General features: G+C 31.7%; 1 long non-coding RNA gene across 3 annotated transcripts; it reads left to right on the top strand.

Annotated features, from left to right (window-relative positions):
- Positions 1 to 5,592: 5,592 nt before the first annotated feature.
- Positions 5,593 to 8,822, top strand: LOC145115912 (uncharacterized). 3 transcript variants are annotated; one of them, XR_013711762.1, is made up of 7 exons: positions 5,593 to 5,795; positions 5,880 to 6,023; positions 6,698 to 7,105; positions 7,180 to 7,266; positions 7,345 to 7,440; positions 8,098 to 8,176; positions 8,522 to 8,822. It is a non-coding gene; the product is annotated as an uncharacterized LOC145115912 (long non-coding RNA). The 3 variants fall into 3 exon arrangements; XR_013711761.1 differs by lacking the exons at positions 8,098 to 8,176; positions 8,522 to 8,822 and adding an exon at positions 7,710 to 8,052; XR_013711760.1 differs by lacking the exons at positions 8,098 to 8,176; positions 8,522 to 8,822 and having other exon boundaries at positions 7,345 to 8,052.
- Positions 8,823 to 11,891: the final 3,069 nt, after the last annotated feature.

Raw genomic sequence — 11,891 nt, 5'->3', positions numbered from 1 at the left:
TATATATATATGTTCAAATGTTTCTCACATCTATTGTGTGCTACGATGCACCAATAAGAATTTAGTATTAATTATATGTATATTAAATGCTATCCATACTTATAATTCATTTTTATGGAAACTAATTAAATTCGTCATTAATGTCAACAATAATTTTCTTTCAGAATAAATTTATATCTAGAAGAATGAGAGTGTATTCCAGCAGAATGAGAGTGTATTGTAGTAGAATACACTCTCGTTCTTCATATTCCATGCAACTTTATTGTATTTTAAGTGAGTGAGTCCTGAAACAAAATACGAATTCATATATAAACTAGGCGAATGCCCGCGCGTTGCGTAGAAACACCTACATAGTTAAATCTTTACAAATATATGTTTTTTTTAAATATAACAATAACGTTGTTGTTAAATTTGATATAATAATTTGTATACTAAATTGATATAATATATTGATTATTTTGAATTATATGATAATATATACATGTATTATAACTATATAATTTCAATCGTTTGAATGACTTCTACCCGCGAGTTACTCATGAATAAAATTAAATATAATATATGACTTAACGTTATTTATAGTTTTTGTTATTGTTAGTTAATTTTTTAAAATTTATTTTCTTAACGTTTTACTTTCTAGCATTATAATTATTTAAAACATCAGACATTGTTTTTTTATTTTTAAATGTAACAATATAATCATTTATATAGAGTTATTTTTAACTATTGTTATTGTAAGTTATTTTAAGCTACTTATTAAAATTTTTTTAACGATTATACAAATATCTTTAGAAAATAGTATTGATATTACAATTTAGTTTTTGCATTTAGCTTTAAACTGATAATGGTTTACACACGACAACGTGTTAAATCTAATAAATTAAGTATAATATGTTAAAAGTTAAAGACATAACTTTATAAGTAAAAGTAAAGATATTATTTTAATATTGAAATTTAGTTTATTTATGATTACACTTTAGGTTTGATATTTATTTAACCTTATTAACCAAATTATAATCATTATTAGAAAGACACTACAACTTATCACTTTTAACTATTTATAAATATTATTTGAGTTGTTTAAGTTAAACTAAAATTTATATTTAAGTTGGTCCTGTAATATTATATTTAATTTTATAATTTAAATATTTTATACAAATTGTTCAAAAGTTGTAGCTTTAAAATGATAATGGTTTACATCGACCAATATATTAAAACTAATAAATTAAGTATAATATGTAAAAAGTTAAAAAAACATAATTTTATAAGTAAAAGTAAAGATATTCTTTTAATATTGAAATTTAGTTTATATATGATTAAACTTTAGGTTTGATATTTATTTAATCTTATTAACCAACTTATAATCATTATTAGAAAGAAATTGAAAAGTCATGGGAGTTTCAAATGAATGTGGTGAAAGGAAAAATACATGAGAGTTTCAAATGAATGTGGTGAAAGAAAAAATGCTTCCTTTATAATATAGTATGAAACCTAGATGTGAATTCATTCTGAAAGAATCTTATTGCTTGACATTAATGACGAATTTAATTAGTTTCCATAAAAAGAGAATTATAATTATGGATATCATTTAATATACATATAATTATGGAAATCATTTAATATCTATATTTATTTAATTAAATAACTATTTAATTTACTAAATTCCTATTGGTGCATTTTAGCACACAATAAATGTAAGAAACAAAATAACCTAGCCCTATATATATACATATATATATATATATATATATATATATATATATATATATATATATATATATATATATATATATATATATATATATATGTGTGTGTGTATGTGTGTGTGTGTGTGTGAATTTCATAGTTGCATGTGATATAGAGCAACTAAGATATTGGCAGAAATTAGAAATACAATTGGGATAAATGATTGCAAGATGGGGCACTTGATCATGAACCAAATCCATGGAATTTTATGTAAGTGCATTTCATGAATATACAATTTGTTACCATCTTTTTATAAAATAAAGCTTGAATGACTTGGATTTTTTTGACAGATGTCTAATGCTTCTCCAAGTCAGCATCTCGGTGTTTACTCAACAAAGAGGATGTGGATGAGGTTCTTTCTGAAAAAAAAAACAATTTTTTTAAGGCTATATAATAGTATAACTATCCATAAATATTAACTCTTTAACCATTCTCAAATGCAACAGTTGAAGGATTTTGTTCATGATAAATCTATCATCCTAAGATATTATTCCTAACATGACATGTTCTAAATCAGCATGTTGTTTTTCTTTTCTACCTTTTTCTACTTTAATCTCAAGAGAAACTTAGGTTGTGTTTGTTTCATGAATTTCATAGAAATTTGAAGGAATTGGAATGGGAGATTCCTTCAGTTACACATTTGGTTAACAAAATGGATGGAACTGAATTTCATTAGATTCCCCCAAAATCTGTATTCAAATGATTTTATCTGAATATACGACCCTATAAATGTAGATATCTATAATCAATTATTTATTTTTCTTCATAAGTCAATTTTAATGTCATATGTTTATGAAATCAGAGCATGTAGTTTGATGTTTATATAATTAGTGTTTAATAATTGTTTCATACATAAAATCTTTTGCAGTAAATAGCAATTCTATTATTTTATTAAAAGAATCACTAAAGGGGTTTTCGGTCATTTAACATAATTTCACTTCAAATTTTTTGATAGAATTGCAAAATAAACACAAAAAAAGAAATGAATGGAATCAATATCCTTTCTATTTTCTATCGACCATACACATGACAGATTCCAATTCCATTGAAAAATTTATTCATTTAATAAATATTCTGTGCACCACAAGTTCCGTTACATTACTCTGAGATTAATTGTTATTTGTAATTCCAATTCCTTTGACAGATTCCATTCATTACTCTGTAACAAGAAAAGGTTTTAGAAACCAAATAAAGAACTTATGGTGGAGAAATGGAAAAGAAATGCACCTGAGAATCAAAGTGTATGTTTTTACCCTCAACACCATAAAACACTTGATGCTTTTTGTGTTCTTATTCAACTTTTCTGTTAATGTTTGAAGGTTCACTTTTAGTTCCATTGAATCTCAAATAAGGGTGTTGTGTTGGGTGATTATGCATTCTATCCACTGATTACAAGCTGCCAAACTATACTTTGCTGATTACTTAATATACATGCAAAATGTCTAGTAGGGTAAACTTTCTTTAATTTTATCATTTTACCTTTATTTATAGTGGTGAATTTTCAAGAATTAACATGTTAAGATATTGTACTTTTTAACCTTTTCCTTATAAAGAGCACATGAAAGTTTTAACCTATTAAAACATTGCACTTTGGAATTTGAAACTTGTTTGGTATTAGTTACTGATAATACTTTCCATTTTTTTTTCATATAAGAGATTGTAGTCTGAAAATCCAACCAAGTATAACATTATACCAATTACAACATTATACTTTCAAAACCTAACATATTAGAAACATTATACCCTAATATGTTGATATTATCAGAACAACAAACAAGCCAAGTATGTTGCTATTTTTACCAAATTGCCCTAAGGTAAAAACTGTCTTTATTCTCTATTGCTACCATAAAATGGCACAGTTATACCTTCATTTACATTATTATAGTCTTACCATCTAACCTATTAAGATATTGTCCTTTTAATTGTTTTCCTATTAAGATTCTGTTTATTTTTTACTAAAAATTGTGCATTGAAATCTAACCTATTAAGACACCGAACTTCTAAAATTTTCCTTATTAAGAATTTATATATTGCTAATCTAACCACTTATAGCATTATAATTTCTATATCTATCTTATTAATATTTTTACTATTAAGACAATTTCACTTTGAAAATCCACTTATGACATTAATTACTTTCAAATCTTAACATTATACTTTGAAAACTAACCCCTCAGGAATTGTACTTTGACTATCTAAAGTTGTCTGATTTTGGCTATTACATATAGTCTTATAGTTCAATTTTAATGAAAGACCCTGATTTTTACGTCTTTTTCCTATTAAGTTATTGTATTTTCATGATCTAACCATCTATTACATTATAATTTAATTACAACAATATACTTTTGAAATCGAACATTTTGCTTTCAATTAAGAAAAAGAGCATATCTTATATATAAGGATCATGAAACTGTTTTTTTCCTTATATATAAGGATCAAATAATATACCCAAGATCTGTTTGATGAAATGATATTGTGATTCATTACATGTGCAGACACATGAGATTCTTCGGTTGTCAAAGCAGATTGAGGAGAAGTTGATCAAAATCTTAAAAAACATACATAAAACGCGGATAAAAAAGTATTTGTAAAAAACTAATTTTATAAAAATAATTTCATAGAAAACAAAGTTGTAACAGAATAACTTTCTAAAAAGATATTTAAGTTTTAAAAAAGTTATAACATTTTCTAAAAGAAGTTTGGATTTAATAAAAATAAAAATGCTATGGAAATGTAAAATAAAAAAAATAAGGGACCAATTTCGTAGTGAAAGATAAACCTTTGGGTTAAAACAGTTATTTTTTGTAAGTATTGTGTAATGTATTAATTTTGGAAAAGTTTGGTTTTGGAAATGGAAGCCAAAAGGTTTGGGTGGGTGTATTGGTAGTACAATACAACCTTCTTCACTCTTCTTCACTCATCTTTGTACAAAAAAAAATAAGTTTCTAAAGAATAGTAACTTTGTAAAAGCGATTTTAAAAAAAATAAAAATATAAAAGAAGCATGTTTTGAATACCGAACCGGCCAGCTCAACCGGTTTAACTGGGAAGCAGTCCGGTCACCAGTTTTTCAAAAACGATTCCAAATAGTAGAACTTCAATCATTTCAATTTATTTTCAAGGAGAAAAAAGAGGTAATATCTATACCTAAATATTAATTTGAATTACTATGAATCTCAACGACCAATAATTGGTATGGACATAGTAAGTAACTATAAATACATAGAAGTTTGTGGAAAGATTTCCTTTTATGAATTGTGAAAAACCGGTTCAACCATACCAGTAAAACCGATAGAAAACCAGCTTAACCATATCGATTAAACCAATAAAAAAAACCAGTTACCCCAATAAAACCACTTCGAGTTTATGTTTAGACATTGTACCTTTTATCCATATTTTTTTTAATTATATTGATTATTCTCATTAATTTTATAACTACATAAGGTTCAATGGCCATTTTAAAACCTTTTTTTTTCAGATAAAAACATATAAATAAAACTTTAGGATTTTTATCTAAGTTATTTTAATTGTATAGGGTTTTTGTATAATTAATTAATTTTTTATCATTTTATATTTAAGTTATTAACTACATAAGGTTCAATGGCCATCAAACCGTTTAGACAATCGGTCATGTTTTCAAAACTTGTAGTAGTTTGTTTTTTTTATATAAATGGAAAAGATGGTTGTAACAACTTTGGACTTGATAAAAATTAAAAAGCTGTCAAAAAAAAAAAAATTAAAAGTCAAAGTTAGAAATGTTTATTTATTTGTAAGTATCGTAATGTAGAAAGGTGTTAGTTTTGGAAAGGTTGAGTTTTATAAAAAAAAACCGTTAGAAATGGGAAGTCGAAAGAGTTGGGTCGGTGTATTGGCGCTTAATATAACCTTCTTCACTCTTCCACTCTTCCTCGCTCATCCCGCTCGCTGCTCTTCAAAAACCGTTAGAACAGGGTTTCTTTAACACCACCTTCTTCTCTTTTTCTTCTATCGACATCACCGTTTCATTCTCAGCCGTTCAAGAATCCTCTGCTTTTCTCCCTTCGTCTCTAGGTAACGTTCTTATTTATTTATTTATTATTTTTTTTGTTGTATTTGTTTATGTTACGTATTTTTAATTCGGCCAAGATTTTTCAGGTCTCTCATCCTTACTGGATTCATCGGGCTATTGGGTTGTACCTTTATGCTTTGTAGTTGTAAGACGTCTGGTTGCGATGTCAGTTTGGTTCACCGTCTTCATCGATAAAAAAAGAGTACAGATCTTTCTCCTCTGATTTCTAGGTAGTGTATTTAATTGTATCTTTAACTCATCGATCATGAAACTGTTTTTTTTTCTCTTACCCAAGGATCTACTTTACTTGATTGCAGTCTTAATTTACACTACGACCTCTCTGGGTTTCTTTCTCTTTCTCCATTTAGTTTTTGTTTTGTTGGTTTTTGAAACAAGTAACCTAATCGAAACTAAAGAATCCATCAAACGAAGATGATTTGGTCGAGCAAGTGTTAATGTGTTGTCCGGAAAATTTAAATATTTTTGAAGCCCAAAAAGGTATTGTTTTGTTGTAGATTGTTTCTCTGTGCACTTTAGCTGTTCGATAAAATGTCTTAACTAAGTTAAAGCGTTGTTTTGAGGGTGACAATGTTATCGGATTAAACTATGTAGAGAGAAGTAAATAGACACAAGAAATTAAAATATTAAACAAGTTATTGAACTATGAGAGATTCAATTAGGAAAAGATAATTTAGTGTTTGTATTTTTAACTCAATTAGAAGTAGAAGTGTATTTTGGTTTTAACTAAAAGTTGCATATAAACTTGTGAATTTCTGTGTAATTAAGTTAGGTTTCCATTCCAATCAATATACACTAGGATGAATTTGGCGTGTTGATTGTTAACCAACTACTGCTAATGCTACAAAAATATTTGGACTTATGTTTGTAATCTTTTCTACTGCAGGATTAGAGATTGAAATTTGGTTTTTGGGGGCATAAGGTCAAATGCTTGAATCTTAATCAAATAAGGATACTTCCAAGAGGTGTTGTGATTTTTGTGGGTCTGTTTTTTTGTATACGTGTGATGTTCCCTCTATTTTTGAATCTTGTTGTGTGATATATTTAAGCTTGAATAAAAAATTTCTTCTTTTTTGACCAAAATTGGAGCATCACACAACCCAAAAGACTCTCTCCTCCACTCCTGCTGTAATTTATTTAAGAAACTGTCTTTATTGTTTAATTTTTGAATTGAAATTGGTCTTTTGAATATAAGATTAGGTCCATCTAACAGATGCATAGTTTGTAGACAAGAAACTAATTATACACTTCAACCTTCAAATTGCATCAGATGTTTTGACAACCGAATGTTGAGGTATAAATTTATCTATTTGTTATTTAGTCAATTCTTTTTTTTTATTATTATTTAAAAAGTCTGGTTTTATTTAGCGAATTGGGACACCAGGGAAGAGAAAGGCCACATGTTGTGGTCTTTGGTGGGTTGAAATGTTAAAAACAAGTGGTCAATATAAAGAGGTAATAATCATTTCTCTTTTGTGAATAAAAATATTATATACGAGAATTTTGTTAAAAAATCTTCATTTTTTTTTGCAGGAACCTCTTCATTAAGCTATGATGCATGCTTGAACAAACATTTTGTTATTGTTACTTTTTAGCTAAACCAGTTATGTTAAGAAAGTATGCCATCAGGTATTGCAATTTTTGTTACCGGATCACTTCTTAATACTTTAATAGATAACTTAATAGATAACTTTCATCATCGAATGTCAATGATTCTGTAGTTTCATCTTTTTTTTTTCTTATCAGGGCATTATGCTTTGAAAATTCTTCCATATTATATATAGCATTGTACTTCCAATTTTTTGACATTATACTTTGAATAATCCAACCATTTACTAAAAAGTTTGCCTAATTAAGCAGTCTTTTTATACTGTTAAACAACATGTCTTTTTTGTCAGGTTGTGGTGGTTTAGGTCCAAAAGGGAATCTTATGCAATTTTGGTTCTCAAGACTTCTTATTTCCCATTTTCATTTTTCTTGAATCTTAACAGAGTTACTTCCAGGTGCTAAAATGAGTGATGCTTCCAAGAAACTTGGAAAGTGTTAGGGTGCAAAGTCACTCTTGGATGTAGTGTTTTAGGCTTACCCTCTTGTATGTGTAAATGGGTTGAGTCTTTCCTATAAATAGGAAGTGAGTGACTCCCATTATGTAAGGAACCATTTGGAGTGTTAGACTAGAGAGAGAAACTTTGTACAAACCCATTTGTATATTCTTTCTAGATCTAATATGAGCTTACAAAGATTTATTTACTCCTTGTGTTCTTGATTTTACATGATGATTACTAGATCTTTCTAATTCCGCACATGCCATCATAATCAACACCACTACAGAAAGTAATTTGCTACTGGAGGTTCAGTTATGAAGGTATACATACTTTCAATAGCTGCATAAGCGTATAGGATTCCAATAATCAGATTCATTTTTAAATAATTGAATTTTCTTCCGTTATTCTTCTTAGTATCCAAGCAAAACAGATTTTATTAGCCACTAATTTTTTACACCATAAAACTTTAAGAATTCACTTTTAAATACCGTAAAAATACATAAACAAGAAATTTATTATCAACTTACCACAACTATATTAACGTCAACATATTTTTGCTCAGTTTTATGTAGTTCATATATAATTAGGGTGTTAACAATTTAGAATGTTGTAAACATTTGAATCTATTGGAGGTTCTGAAACTGCGATTTATTGTTGTGTTCCAGCCTCCAAAGTCTCCAAAGCTACAGTAGCCACCATTGTTGACAAAATGAAGCCTACGAGACAAGTTTTTCTTCCCACTCTATGATGAACACAATTAATGAATGCAACTACAATGGTGGCTGCCAAGACTATAAATAGAGACTTCATTCTTCAGTTGTATGCATCCCAAAAACACAGAGAAACAGATAGTATAACACTTAGAGTGAGAGTGTTAGTGAGAGGGTTGGTTTTTTGTAATAGTTGAGTGTGAGAGTTGCTCCTCCTATTGTAATTCTATTTTCGTGTTTAATAGAAGAGTTTTCCAACCCCAACAACTGGTATCAGAGCCCCGTTTGGTGTCCAGGGAATTTTTCACTAATTTCTCTGGTTTTTCGTCAAAATTGTTTTGTCTCAAAATCGATTTCTAGGTACACCATTAGAAAGATCTCGTTTCAAGGATTCCGAAAATATATTTTTCGTAATTTTTTGACCACGGGAAGACCTCCAAAACACCGGTCAAAGATTGGTCAAACCTGCCGGAAAATTCGCCGGAAAAACCAGGTGGCCGGAGAAGACTGCCGGAGAAGACGGGTGACGTCATCAGTGACGTCAGCATTGACCAGCTTTTCAGAAAAGTTGCAGTTTAGCCTCTGAAGTTTCAGAAAATTGCAGAAAGGTCCCTCTGTTTCTGAAAAAACTGCAGTTCGGTCCCTGTTGTTCTGAAAATAACTGTTTTGGTCCCTGGAGTTCTGAAAAGTTTCAGAAAAGTCCCTGGTTGGCAGAAATATTTCAGATTGGCCCCTGTAAGTTCCGAAAATTACAGTTTAGCCCCTGTAGTTCCGAAAAGTTACAAATTAACACATAACTTTTCAAGAAAGTATATTTTGACCCCGAAAAACTCTACCCCACCATTTTTGACGCTTTCGAATCCAACCGAGAGCTCGGTTTTATCTAATTTTTCCTCGAAATATTTGTAAAATAAATTTGCAATTATTTTCGATGGAATCTACAAGTACGATTACGATGGTTCGACTTACGCCCACAAATTACAACATGTGGAAGCCAAGGATGAAAGATTTGCTTAATCTGAAAGATTTAGCAGAGCCTATAGAAAAGCAAGGCGTCAAACCCAACACGAAGACAGACGAAGTTTGGACGAGAATAAACAGGAAAACGGTGGCACAAATTCGACAGTGGATCGACCACAATGTTTTTCATCATGTCTCTCAAGAGACAGACGCGTACAAACTTTGGGAGAAGCTCGAGAATATGTATCAGGCAAAGACGGCACGCAACAAGACCTTGCTGATGAGGCGCCTTGTAAACCACAAGTTACGAAGTGGTACGTCCATAACCGAGCATACGAGTCAGTTCCAGGATCTCGTAAACAGCTCGGTGCTGCTGATTGGGTTCTTAAAGACGAGGAACAAGCCATATTGCTCTTGAGTTCTCTACCAGATAATTGGGAGACGCTTGTTGTGACTCTCAGCAATTCTGCCCCCGGTGCTAAAGTGACAATGGAGATGGTCACAGATGCCCTAATGAACGAGGAAGCCAGAAGGAAAGAAGCTGGTACAGACCAGTCTTTTGCCCTCGTGTCAGAAAACAAAGAAAGAGGCGGAGGCAGAACTGGAGGCCGAGGTCGAGGTAGAGGCAGAGGTAGACATGGTCAAAGTAGAGGAAGATCCCAAGATCGTGGGAAATCACGAGATCGAGGGAAATCGCGAGAGCGAGGTAAATCTTCAAATACATGGTTCGAAGGCTATTGCAATCATTGTAATTATTATGGCCACAAAAGGAGTGATTGCCGAAGGTTCTTACGAGAGCAGCCTGAGACAAGCCAGAATCCAAGCAGGGAGAATGGTGAAACCATGGTCACCATAACACAAGACGTTGCCCTTGTTACATACGAGGAGGAAGCATGCCTACATGTTGAAACTCATGATGATGAGTGGGTGATTGATAGCGCTGCATCATATCATTCGACTCCAAACCGGGATTTATTCAGTACTTATAAACCCGGAGACCATGGTACCGTGAAGATGGGAAACACCAGTTTCTCAAGCATTGCTGGTATTGGTGATGTGCATTTAAAGACCAATGTTGGATGTACATTGGTGTTGAAAGATGTTCGGCATGTCCCAGAGCTGAGAATGAATCTTATCTCAGTTGGAGCTCTTGACGTCCAAGGATATGATAATCAATTCAAAAATGGCACCTGGAAGTTGTTGAAAGGTGTTATGGTTGTTGCAAGGGGAAAACTTGATGGTACTCTTTATAAAAGTCATGCAAAGTTGCTTCAACCAAGTCTCAATGTTGTTAAAGAAGAGACATCACCAAACTTGTGGCATAGAAGACTAGGCCACATGAGCGAGAAGGGATTGACGACTCTTGCAAAGAAGGAGTCCATTTCAATGGCAAAAGATGTTGCCTTGGATCCTTGTAAATACTGCCTATTCGGGAAACAACACAGAGTTTCCTTTAGCTCCACAAGAAAGAACCGCTCTGAGTTGCTGAGCCTTGTCCACTCCGACGTATGTGGACCCATTGAAGTAGAATCTCTTGGTGGAAGCCGGTATTTTGTGACATTCATTGACGATGCGTCACGAAAGGTATGGGCATACTGTTTGAGAACGAAGGACCAAGTATTGGACCGCTTCAAAGCTTTTCATGCAATGGTGGAAAGACAAACAGGCAAGAAGCTAAAATGTCTCCGATCAGATAATGGAGGCGAATACTATTCCCGTGAGTTCTCTAAATACTGCACGGAACATGGTATCAGACATGAAAAGACTGTCCCACGAACCCCACAACACAATGGTGTAGCAGAACGGATGAATCGCACCATTGTTGAGAAAGTTCGATGCATGCTCAGCATGACTAAACTCCCAAAGCCATTCTGGGGTGAAGCTGTATTGACATCTTGCTATCTAATAAATAGGTCACCTTCCGCTCCATTGAATTTTGAAGTTCCGGAGAAGATATGGACGGGTAAAGACATATCATATTCTCACTTGAGAGTATTTGGGTGCAAAGCGTTTGCACATGTATCAAGTGAATTGCGGAAGAAATTGGACCTCAAATCCACTCCATGCATCTTTATTGGATATGGAGATGAAGAGTTCGGGTACAGGCTATGGGACCCAGAACTAAATAAGGTTATTCGAAGCAGAGATGTGGTTTTTTATGAAAACCAGTATTATGATTTCAAGGCACCGGTTAACAAGCAACAAAGCTCCAAAGTTTCAGATATAATATCTAAAAATAAAGATGATGTTTCCACTGAAGAAGTGGATGAAGAAGTCGATGATGCAGATCAAGAAGGTGTTGAGCAGGGGGAGCTTCCACCCCTGGATAATTCAGATCCACTGCCAGAAGTTGCAAACGAAGGAA

This window comes from Lactuca virosa, chromosome 5 (assembly GCF_052849685.1).
Source record: "Lactuca virosa cultivar CGN04683 chromosome 5, Lactuca_virosa_CGN04683_v6, whole genome shotgun sequence".
In the NCBI taxonomy this organism is placed as follows: Eukaryota; Viridiplantae; Streptophyta; class Magnoliopsida; order Asterales; family Asteraceae; genus Lactuca; species Lactuca virosa.
Note: the sequence above shows the minus strand (reverse complement) of the source record. Positions and strands in the feature narration are given on the sequence as shown.